The 12,642-nt window shown below is 39.0% G+C and overlaps 1 protein-coding gene across 1 annotated transcript in view; it reads right to left on the bottom strand.

Annotated features, from left to right (window-relative positions):
* Positions 1-12,642, bottom strand: part of zswim5 (zinc finger, SWIM-type containing 5) — a 233,888-nt gene that overhangs the window by 37,059 nt on the left and 184,187 nt on the right. The gene's annotated exons all lie outside the window — the stretch shown is intronic.

Below are 12,642 nucleotides of genomic sequence, written 5' to 3'. Positions count from 1 at the left end.
TAACAAGTCTGAGCAAAGAAGTTTGTTCTCATCTCATTCCTAGCTCTCTTGCTGACAATCTTGAAATTGTGACTCCTAGTCACTGACATACCAACTATTAAACAAAAAGACATCCTTCTTTACCCTGTCAAAATTGTTCAGAATTTTTAACACCTCAACAAGGTCACCTCTTATTTTTCTCTGCTCCACGGAGAATAAGCCCAATTTCTCTAATCTTTCCTGTATCTAAAATCCCTCATTCCCAGTATCATTTTAGTAAATCTCATCTGCACTCTCTCCAGGGCTTTAACATCTTTCCTTAAATAAGGTGTCCAGAACTAATGTGATACTCCAAATGTGGTCTGACCGATTATTTTTAAACGTGTAGCATCACTTGCTTGCTTTTATACTCTATGCATCTACTAATAAACCCAAGGATCCTATAAACCTTCTTACAACTGTTTCAACTTGACTGGTGCCTTCAAAAAATTATGCACATGAACCTTGAAGTCTCTCTGCTCCTGTACGCCCCTTGAAGTTGTACCATTGAGACTGTTCTGTCTTCTACCAAAATGCATTATCTCACATTTTTCTGCATTGAAATTCATCTGCGAGGAGTCTGCCAACTTATCAATGCCCCTCTGAAGTCGCTCAGCATCATCCTCATAATTCACTATTCTCCCTAGCTTAGTATCATCTACAAATTTAGAGATTTTTCCCTCAACACCCATTTCTAAATTGTTTATATAAATCAGAAAAAGCACGAGTCCCAACACTGATCCCTGAGGAACAGTGCTTTGAACTCCTCTCCAATCTGTGAAATACTCATCTACACCTACCCCGTTTCCTATTGTTTAGCAAATTTCTATTCAATGATGCCAAAAACCCGTCAATCCGAAACATTTCTAATTTTCTAACCAACTTGCCACATTGCACTGAATCAAATATATCTGAAAGTCCAAATATACAACATCCACAGCACTACCTTTATCTATTGCCTGTGTCACCTAATCAAAAAACTCAACTGAATTTGTCAGACATGACCTGCCCTTGACAAAGCCATGTTAACTATCTAGTATTAACTCATTTTTCTCTAAGCGTATATTTATTATCCTGTATTATGGCTTCCATCAGTTTTCCCACTATTCATGCCAAGCTGAAAGGTCTGCAGTTTCCTGGATCATCCTTTGCCTCTTTCTTAAACAATGGTGTCACATTTCCAATCCCGGGATTGATCCTATTTTAAGACAGTCCTGGACAATTTCTGTCGATGAGTCTGCAATTTGCTCCCTTATCTCTGTCAGCAATCCAGAATGCATCCCATCTGACCTGCTGACTTCCTTATCTGGCATGCTGCCAGTCTTTTTAACGCCTCTTTACTGCTCAGTTGCTCAACACACATTCTCCACTCAGCCATTGTCACCATCTTTCCAATTTGGTGAAGACAGAAGCAAACTATTTATTTAGTACCTCTGCCATACCCTTTGCTTCAGTGAGCAGCTTACCCTGCTTATTCCTTATGGGTCCCACCCTATTCTTCACTTATCTTTTACTGTTAATATGTTTGAAGAACATCTTAATATTTGTTCTAGTGCAGCCTTGCATAACTTTCTTATGCTTCCTCTTGGCCTTCTTTGTTCCAGCCTTAGTCTCTCTCTGCATTTGAGATACTTTCTCTGATTTATATTGCTGTTATTAGTCATTTAGTTTCCTTTCCAGTTTGAGTTTTGTTGACACTCAACATTTACATTTACTAATATTTCATGAACGTAATACAAACCATCAAATCACTTACACTCAAATTCCTTTCCCAATATAACTGTCAAAATGTGGGCTTAAAGCACAATCAGATGTAGTACAAATCAAGGAGTTTGAATCATGATATGTTTCGCACCATTCACTTCTGCTTTATTAACTTGGCAGATACTTCAACTTTGTCATGGCTTTAAGCTTAGATGTTTCCTAATTCAAGGATCTGACTTTTGATAGTGAGATTCTTGATGTACAAAGTGTTATCTTCTTACAGGCACTTAGCCTGCAGCAGTCAACTGATTTTGGTGCTGGTTAGTTTATTAGTTGATTAAACTCTCCCTGGTACTGAGTGCTGACCAAGTAGCAGATCTGAATATTTCCTGTCTACCTATATCTATCCATTTTTCTCTGATATATGAACATAGGAAGAGAAATGTTAATATGACATGAAGCAAATGGAAGAATGTAAAAAGAAGGAAATGAAGTAGAGGATAAAGAAAGAGGAAGAGGGGAAAACAGAGTGTGAGGGGAAACATGTGAAAGAGAAACAAGGGAAATTAGAATTAGGATAGACTTTATTGTCATGTGCGCTCAAATGAGTACAGTGAAAAGTTTGTAATGTTGCTGCTTTGGCACCATCTTAGGTACAGGGTACCTAGGCACAGACATTTTAAGTATTTGTTACAGAATTGAAAGAGAAAAAAATGAAATAGTCTGGCATAGGAATACAAAGTTTAAAAAAAATCTCAAATTACTCAAAGTCTAGAATAAGAATAAAAAGTATCTTCAAAAAGTACTCAAATTATAGTCCTTTTCACTGAGACCATGCTTGCTGGGCTTCAGAACGTGAGGCCTTGCTACCTCGCTACCTCCACGCACCGGGCTCCAGGCCGTAACTCGCCTCCGGGCCTCAGACTGCCTTCCACTCCGGGTTCCGGGCCGCGACTCACCCCCTCCCACCCAAGCTGGCATGGTCTCAGACTTGTCTCCCGTGCCAAGTGGATTTGTATTCACCTCCATTCCCTCCCAGTAAGTTTAAGAAGTTAAAGGTTGGAGGTGGCGGTTGGGGGTCGGAAGCTGCAGAAAAGAAAGGGAAAGGAACTGGCAAAGCAGTGGAGCTCCGGCTGGAGCGTGCTAGTCTGCCACCGTCTTGGACCAGGTGGAGGATGGGGAAATAGAAAGGGAAGATAAAGCTACAGGGAATAGAGTAGCAAATATCAATGATACGAATGGGGTGAGGGGGAGGAGATACTGCTGGGCATTTTTTGCCTCAACAGGTGAGAGCGTTGTGCACTACTATCTTGCTCCTGTTGTTGGGGTTGACGGGATGGTCCCTAGCAACAGGTCCCAAATGATGCTCAGTGGATTTTAACTTATGAAAGTCTAAGAGATCCTACCTGCTTTGGGGTCAAGAATGTTGTGTATTGAATACATATGGTCTCTTAAGAAATGGGAGCAAGAGTAAGACGTTTGGCCCCTCAAACGTGTTCAATAGGATCGTGGCTGATCCGACATTCCTCATGTCCACTTTCCTGCCCTTTCCCCATAACCCTCAAATTTCCTACTAATCAAGGACCTATCTACCTCAGCCTTATATAATTATATATAAAGGACACTGTCCCATAGCTCTCTGTGGCAAGGAGTTCTGAAGACTCTCAACCTCAGAGAAGAAATTCCTCCTCATCTCAGTCATTAATTGCACCCATTAATTCTGCAGTCATTAATTCTGAGACTATGCCCGCTGGTCCTAGATTCTCCAATGAGAGTAAACATCCTTTCAACATTTACTCTGTCAAACTCCTTACGAATCCAGTGTATTTCAATTAGATTACCTCTCATTCTTCTAAATTCCAATGTAGAGTCCAATCTGTTTAGTCTTTGCTCATACAACAATCCCTCTATACCAGGGATCATCCTAGTGAACTTTCTCTGAATTGCCTCCAATGAAGTGATATCTTTACTTAAATAAGTGGACCGAAACTGCTTGCAGTACTCCAGATGTGGTCTCACCAGCACCTTCTACAGTTGCAGTAAGAGTTCCCTGTTCTTATACTCCAACGCCATCAAAAAAAGCTAACATGCCATTGGCCATTGTGATTACCTGCTGTAACTGTGTGCTAGCTTTTTGTTTTATACCCAAATCCTTTTAAGTTGAAGATTTCTGTGTTTCTTTCGATTTGAAATTACAGCAAACTTTGTTTCAACTGGCACCTTATGAACTGGTGCTCTTGATAAAGCAGCAAAAATTATATGTCTGAAATACCAGACATTTATTGTATTATCGTGATCTCTGTGATGTCCAAATAGTTAGCAGTGGGTGCAAACAAGAAGACTCTCTGCCTGTAAGTTTTATTTAAGGTAAAGTTGCATCATTATTTAAGTGATTTATGCTGCAAATAAGGTATAACAGTGAAGCATATATCCCCTGCCTTACGTTTCTATTACTTAGTTTGTGTTTTTACACTATGTGGACCTCTTGATCAACCAGAATATTTGATAAACTGGCACACTCCTGGTCCCTTAGGTGGCAGTTAATAAAAAGTTTGCTATACTGTTCTTTTGCTCTCCCTCCAAAATGAACAACTTCACATTTTTCCATTATACTCCATTTGCCAACTTTTTGCCCACTTACTTAACATAACTTATCAATATCTCTCTGCAAACTGTATCTTTCTCACAATTTGCCTTTCCACCTATTTTCGTGTCATTGGCAAATTCTGCTGAAGTACATTTGCCTTCTCCATGTCATTAATATATATTGTAAACAGTTGCATTCGCAGCACTGATCCCTGTGGATTTCCACTGGTTACCAACATCTTGTTTTATAGAATCAGAGAATTTGGGTTGAGTTTTTATTTCAGCCTTTTATGTTAAGCTGTGGTAGTTAGCAGGACAGCAAATGTTGCCTATTCTCAATTTCAGTCTCACTTTCTAAGGTTTATAGAAGGAAAAAAAAACTAAGGTTACAGCTGACGTTTGATCAAAACACATCGTTAGCTTGCTCACACACGTAACTGTTCTTTTATTTTTTTGAAAAGGGAATGAATTTTGCCTCAGTAAAGCTTTAAGAACTGACCCTCCAGCTTTGGTTCAGTTAGCAGAGGCACAGGACAGATCCTAGGGTCTTCCTTGTGTATAAAGTTGAGGGCTAAACATACATTGCACAAAGTCATAACAGGGACATCAGCAATTAAAATGTTCTCATGACAATGATTGGTCAACATGTGGGAGAGAAATCCCACAAGCTGCTAACGTATATCAATATGTTAGACTTCAGAAACCAATTACGTGCTGCTTTTGGAAATAAAATTCCACCAATATCAGTTGAAATTTAGGTGATACAAAATAATTTTGATTGAGCTGTTTATATAGAATGGAAAATTGGAAGGGGAAACAAAAGAGGAAGGATACAAAAAAATTGTGTAAATAATGGAAATTAAAAATGAAATGTTTAGTCTTCATTGTTGATCTCAAAAGTTGCTATCAGTACATTTTCATTTAATTCACAAAACAGACGATCAATGCTTTACAATTCTACAATGGTTATTTTTATGAAAGTTTTATAACAGAATAGTTAATCAGGTATTTTTATAATTATTTGACAACAGATACTCAGAAACATATTACAATGCTTGAGAACATTAGAGATACAGTCCAAACCTCAAAGGCAGGCTATAATTAAAGAAAGAGATACTAAAAATGAAATAATTATTTCCTTTGAAAATAAAGTCTATCAACATATTTCTTGATAGGAGTACTCCCCCCCTTAGATTTCAAGGTGACCACTCAATTATGCAAATGCAGTGTGTTTGTGACATGCACTTCCAGCATGTGGTACAGGTGTGAGACTGACAAAGTATGGTGTCGTATAGTAACGGGTTCACCTTCTTGACTGATCACTGTTGGCAATCATGACACGCCGCTTGGTCCTGTGTATGCACCAAAAGGTAAGTTAAGATAGAAATACTGTGATCCTTTAAGCCCTAGTTGAGGGGGAAAAGCACTAAAAGGCAAGGCAAGGCAGAGATGCTGTGAGCACTGCAGTAGTCACAGCATGATGGAGTACTGAGATAGCGAGCAAGGATCCCAGAGATGCAAAATACCAAGGAACTACAGATGCTGGGAATCAGAAAAAAAATCAAAATTGCTGGAGAAAATTCAGCATTCTAGCAGCATCTGTGGAGAGAAAGCAGAATTATGTAACAATAATTCCAGTGACCTTTCTTCAGTACAGATGCATCCTCAAGATGCATCCTGCTGCAATCCATGGGAGGGGTACTTATCCCTGCACACAATGTGCCCTGGCAGCAGCATTACAATGAAAGGCACCAGAGCGCACCAAAGTGCAGCAATGAAGTGCAGAGCCATAGTTTAATTGGATTGGCTATGTGCCATGATGATGCGATAGGACTGGTATGCATTGGATACCAAGGCCCATGAACCAGGGGTGTGAGTGGTTGCTGCCAATGGAGTGTGCACCGTGATGTTGGTGCTTGGTGGAGGTCTGGAGCAGCAAGTCGTGAGCTGGAGTCCCCAGGCACCACTCTGACTTTCATGTTGAGACTTGTCACTGTCTACTTTTTACTCAGTTTGAGAGAGATTGGAAAACTGCATAGAAAGGAGGTAAAATTAACTAACAATAAAATGTTAATACATGCTAATTCATGCAAAAAGGTCTCCTTGCTGCTCAGTGCAGATATAGGCTATTTGGTCCATTGAGACTGCATCGATCCTTCGAACAGCATCTTACCTAGATCCATTCTATCCCTGTAACCCCACATTTCCCAGGGCTAATCCAGCTAGCCTGCACATCGCTGGACACTGAGGCAATTTAGAGCAGCCAATAAACCTAGCCTGCACATCTTTGGACTGTGGAAGGAAACTGTATCACCCAGCAGAAACCTATGGGGAGAATGTGCAAACTCCAGACAGACAGGTATCCAAGGCTGGAATTGAACCTGGATCCCTGGTGCTGTGAGGCAGAAGTGCCCTCCACTCTGCTACCATGCCACCCCTGCACTCATGAGCATCTCATCTCACTTTTCAACAACTTTGATAGAAAATGGGACATTTTGCTCTCGATGTTGAAAAAGTTCCTTGCTGGCCATTTCACATGAATTTCCCAACTTTCTCGTCATGGCCTGGGTCGCTCACGGTGGCAAGATTCCACTAATTGAATTTATACGGCTATACTGATACAGTCTATAGTGCTATAAAGAATTGTACAGCGCAAACGGTGGCAGCATAGTGGTAATGTCACTGAGTTACTAATTCACTGCACCAGGATAATCTTCTGGGGACATGGGTTCATATCCCACCATAACAATTTATTCAATAACATAGCCATTGTCAACTGTCATTAAAACCCACCTGGTTTACTAATGTCCTTTAGGAAAGGAAATCTGCAGGTGACTCTAGAACCACTGTAATGTGATTGACTCTTAACTGGAATTGCCTGGAGAGCCAAGTCAATCCAATTGGAGATGTGCAACAAATGCCAAACTGGACAGCAATGCTCATACCCCATACATTGACAAAAAACAAAGTCATTGGACCATATAGTACGACACCAAAATTATATTTATCCAGTGCCTTTAACATTATGGAATGTTGTGAATTGCTTCACAGTAGCACTACTAAAATACAGACACTCAGGCACACAGAAGATAATAGCTCAGCTGACCAAAAGCCTCACAAAGAGATTGGTTTTAAGGAATGCCTTATGGGATATTGGTGAAGAGAGATAAGGAGGCTACTCCAGAGCTTGGAATCTTGATACTAAAGGCACAACAACCAATCCTGGAGCAACTAAAATTAGGGATGCACAAGAGGCCAGAACTGGAAGAATGCAGATATGTAGAGGCTTTAGGGACTGAAGCAGATTATGGAGACAAAGAGGCAAGGCCATGAAGGGATCGAAGACAATGATAAGAATTTTAAACTAAACACGTTACTTGACAGGTAATGTAGTTCTGAGACTTGCTGTATGATAAAGCACAGGTAGTTTGTGGAGGGTAGAATGCGGGATACCAAATTGAGTGTGTGGGAATAATCAAGGCAACAAAGGAATGAATGAATGAGGGTTTCAGCAGATGAGCAGAGACAGAAGTGAAATTAAGGAAGTGAAAATGGGTGGTTGTAGGTATGGCACAGATGAGGTTAGGAGCTCATCTCTGGATCAAAGGTGATCACAGATCATCATAGAATCCCTGTAGTGTGGAAACAGGCCCTTCAGCCCAACAAGTCCACACCCTCCCTCAGAGCATTCCATCCAGGCCCATCCTCTGATAACCCACCTAATCTACACATCCCTGAACAGTACGGGCAATTTAGCATGGCCAATTCACCTAACCTGCACATCTTTGGACTGCGGGAGGAAACCGCACCACCCAGAGGGAACCCACGCAGACACAGGGAGAACGTGCAAACTCCATACAGACAGTCGCCCAAGGATGAAATCGAACCTGGGTCCCTGGTGCTGTGAGCCACAGTGATACCAAGATGGTGAACAAATTAGTTTAATCGCAGAATATTACCAGAGAGCAATGGAGTCAGTGACTAGAGAGCAGAGTTTGGAATGGGGACTGACAACAAAAGCTTCAGATGGCCCAGTACTTAATTGAACAGAATTTCAATTCATATAGCACTGAACATCAAATGAACAATCTTATGGTTTAGCACCAGTGGAGGAATCTGGAGGAATGGTGGTGAAGTTGAACTGGATACTGTCAGCCTACATGGGGAAATTAATGCTGAGCCTTCAGAAGATTTCATCTAGGATGTAGATAAGAAACAGGAGAGGCTTAAGGATTTATCCTTGGCAGAGGAGAAGAGAATTATGAGTAATTATCTCACTTTGATAAGAATGGGACCAGGTGACAGCAGTCCACTTAGCTGGAGAACAGTAGAGAGGTGTTAGATGGAGTGAGTGGTCGACAATGTCAATGGCTGCAGACAGAGAAGGATAAGCAGGTAGAGGTTAGCTTTGTCACAGTCAATAGGATACCACAAGTGACTCTGATAAGACCTGCTTTGGCATCGTGCAGGACTAGACACCTGATCAAAAGGATTCATTTGGGAACGGATTTGAGAAGCTGCAACACATTCAAAAATAAGCCATGTAACTACCACAAAGATTGGTGTTAGATCTCAGAACAATCAAAATACGACCACTTAACTGCAGAAGCAGTTATGTAATTAAATAGGTTAAAGTTGTATAATAGGATTGAAAAAAATACATTAGGGTCTTAAGCAATGCATATTAGCTTGTCGAAAGAGTCGATATGATTCCAGTAAATATTTGGTACCTTTAAGTACATTAGAAAACATTATCAAGGAAGAAAGTAGAATGCAGTCTTTGGATTCAAAAGACATCTAAATCTTGGCAAATCCTAGACCTCTCACTTATAAAGGAATTCTCATCTGGCTCTTTCAACTTTCACATAGTACTTTGAAAATAAAAACATTTATTTTCATCTGGTGAGGCCTGTGACACGACCAGGTGAAACTTCCTTGTTTAGTCATTGATAGTTTAGAAACTAGTGCATGGAGCTGTGTCTCGGCTGACTAGTTTCACTTGTGAGAATTCCTTCCAAAATGGAACAAGATAGATAATGAAGCTCAGCAAGCTTTTTGTTTTAAACAATAAAAATAATGCTCAAGTGAAAAATAAGGTGATAAAATAAAAATTAATTAGGTAATAAATTGAAAAGGCAGAGTGACTAAAAAAAAAAGTCTTAACCTTTTCCATTCCTTTTGTGATGACCTTAAATTTGTTCTCTCACCATTACTATCAAAACAGACTGTGAAGCCAATCCATCACCATTTATTTTATTGGAACAGCTTATAATCTTAAAGATTGCAATCAGGTAACATTTATCATTATTAGTTGCAGCTAAAAAGCCCATCTTCTCATGTCTTCCTTCATAACTGTGACCCTCAATCCCAGCAACACATTTCTCATTAACTTCATACCATTCTTATTGTGGGGCATCCAAAACAGGCCAACCACAATCCAAATAACATTGTACAAATTCAACATTACTTCCTTGCTTTTCTTTTCAATGCTGTTGAACACATGACCATGATTCCATTCATGGCCTTGTTTGCTTGTATTCTCACTTTCAACAGCACGAGTATCCATATATCCAAACTCCTCTCTTTATTTAAAATCTGACCTTCTCAAAGACAATTTCTTTCGACATTCTTGCTTTCAATAGGTACTACTTCACATTTTATTTCTGAAAACCACGTCCATCATCCTTATGTTCCGTTTCCTAGGTCACAACTTCCTGAAGTCTTTTATCATCCTCACACAATTTGCCATACCTTTCAATTTGTGTTATCAGCAAATTCTAATGTTGATCCATCAATTCCTAAGACCAGATCACTTATGCACATTGTAAATTAGTGCAGTTCAAACACAGAGCCGTGTGAAACCCCACTCACTGTGTCTTTCCACTTGAAGAAATAACCTTTCACTGTAGCCTCTGCTTGTTGCCCTGCAACCATCTCTATCTTTTATATTGTCATATTTTAATTACAGTGAGGATAAAGGCTCATGACAGAAAGTCTTTTATGTGGTACATTATCAAAATTTTTTGAAAATCTATCAAATACATCTTTGCATCTGCTTCATCTCTCCTTTGCTATTTCTTCAAACAATATTGCACGGTTGATTGTATGTGGAATATGCACAGATGTGATCTAGTAGTTTGCAGCACAATAAAAGTGACTGTTCTGCCATTGCAACTACATTTGGTTGATTTCTTTAAATGCAGATATATTACAGATAAGGTGAACAAATGGGCAAAAATCTGCCGAGTGGAGTATATATGGGAAAGATGTGAAGTTGGCAGAGAGAATGAAAAAGCAGAGTATTACTTAAACAGAGAGCAACTGCAGAATTCTGAGGGGTAGAGAGATTTAGTTGTTTAGTGTGTGAATCACAAAACATCAGTGTGCAGGTACACCACATAATCAAGAAGGCTAATGGGATGCTATACTTTATTACAAATGGAATTGAATATAAAAGGAAGGATATTCTGCTTTAGTTATGCAACACATTGGTAAGACTACATTTGAAATACTGTATGGTTTGTGTCTCTTATTTAAAGGAAGGATGTAAACGCGTTGAAAGCAGTTCAGAGAAAGTTTACTAGATTAATATCCAGAATAAGTGGATTGCCTTACAAGGTTAGGCTGGACAGGCTGGGCTTGTTTCCAATGGAGTTTAGAAGAGTGAGACATGACTTGATTAAAATGCATAAGATTCCGAGTGGTCTTGACAAGTTGGATATGGGATGGATGTGTCCAAAACTAGGGGCACTGTTGTTCAAATATGGATCACCCTTTTAAAACAAGGATGAAGAGAACTTTTTCCTCTCAGTGGATTTTGCAATTTTGGAAGTCTGCCTCAGAAGACAATGGAGGTGAGAATTGTTGAGTATGTTCAGGGCAGAGGTAGATAGATTCTGGTTAGTCAGGAAAATTAAAGATTATCAGGTGTGGGCCGGAATGTAGACTTGCAAACACAATCAGATCACCAATGAATATTGAATAGCAGAGCAGGTTCAAGAGGTCGAATGATGTACTTCTGCTATTTTGGATGTCCATACAACAACTTAATGGAGCACTTTTTTTGAAAAATATACAAACCCAAATATTTTAGCTTGAAATATCCACCTCTGAAAATTACTCATTCATCAATTTCTCAGCTCTTTTCACCTACATATGCATCAACCATAGAAGATTCTCCAGACAGTGTCTGACCTGTATAGTTCCATTACATTCAAATTATTGAGTTTCTTGGTTGGGATTTCAGTTTTGTGTTAGTCACTTAATTATTCGCGGTATAAAAGAAATCTCTTCAAGTGTAACTAGGATAAATAGCAATACTTATTGACACAGAAGTATGCCATTTGGCCCAATCAATTTGAGCTAACATTTGCCTACCACATGACCAAATAGTCCTAATTACATTATTTCATCTTTCATCTACTTTTCTTTCATCTTGTCTTGAATGTTGACAGTTTTCTTGCCTCAACTAACATGCCTGGAAGCCCCTTGTACATTTAATGTTGTACATATAACCCCTTGTTCAAGTTCCTCAACAGGAAAATAAATATGCTTCTATCTACACCCTCACATCCATTCATAAATTTAAACAATTAGATTGTCCACCTATAATTTACTTTGCTCTCTTGGAAAAAAAGATTCAATTTCTCAATTATTTTCTATTTTCATTTCCTTATTAATTAGGATGCTGACTGGCATATGACTTATACACTCTCTAAGATTCTTGTTATAACTGAGACTGGAGGAGGACACTGTTGTTTTAAACTGAATACTTCACTGATTGCAACATAAAATAAAAAAAAATTCTAGTTACCATGATAGCCAATTAAACAACTTTTCTAGATGAGGTTTTAAAGCAATCAGATCTATCAACCAAGTCCCTTAAACACAGTTATTAGTTTATTATTAAAAAAAAAACTTATTCAATGAAGATGCAATAAGTTGTTAACATGCACAGAGTAAAGTAGAAATATAAATACTTGTCCCTCTAAATAGTCCAAAAATACATGTGCACCACCATGCATACTCTTCAATAAAAGAGAAAAAATAGATTACTCTGCAGAGATTGGCTTTATGCAAAACAACATCCGTTAGCTCATGGGTTTATTAGTGAAGGAAAAAGGATTAAGCATAGAATGTTTGGAAGACTATTGCTCTGACGTTCTGGCATGTGTGGTCAAGTCATTAATCATGCACCGTTGTCTGGCACAGCTGGTTCAGGAAATACAATACTGAGACTTCCTCCAATCACATTTTCAAAACAAAAAATAAGTTTCACTCTGAACATAGAAAGAGGGTTCTTTCAGAAATAAGAGATCAGCTGAACAGCCCTTC

The sequence above is a fragment of the Rhincodon typus genome, chromosome 10, assembly GCF_021869965.1.
Source record: "Rhincodon typus isolate 14 chromosome 10, sRhiTyp1.1, whole genome shotgun sequence".
NCBI lineage: Eukaryota > Metazoa > Chordata > Chondrichthyes > Orectolobiformes > Rhincodontidae > Rhincodon > Rhincodon typus.
This window is presented reverse-complemented; position numbering and strand designations above follow the sequence as displayed.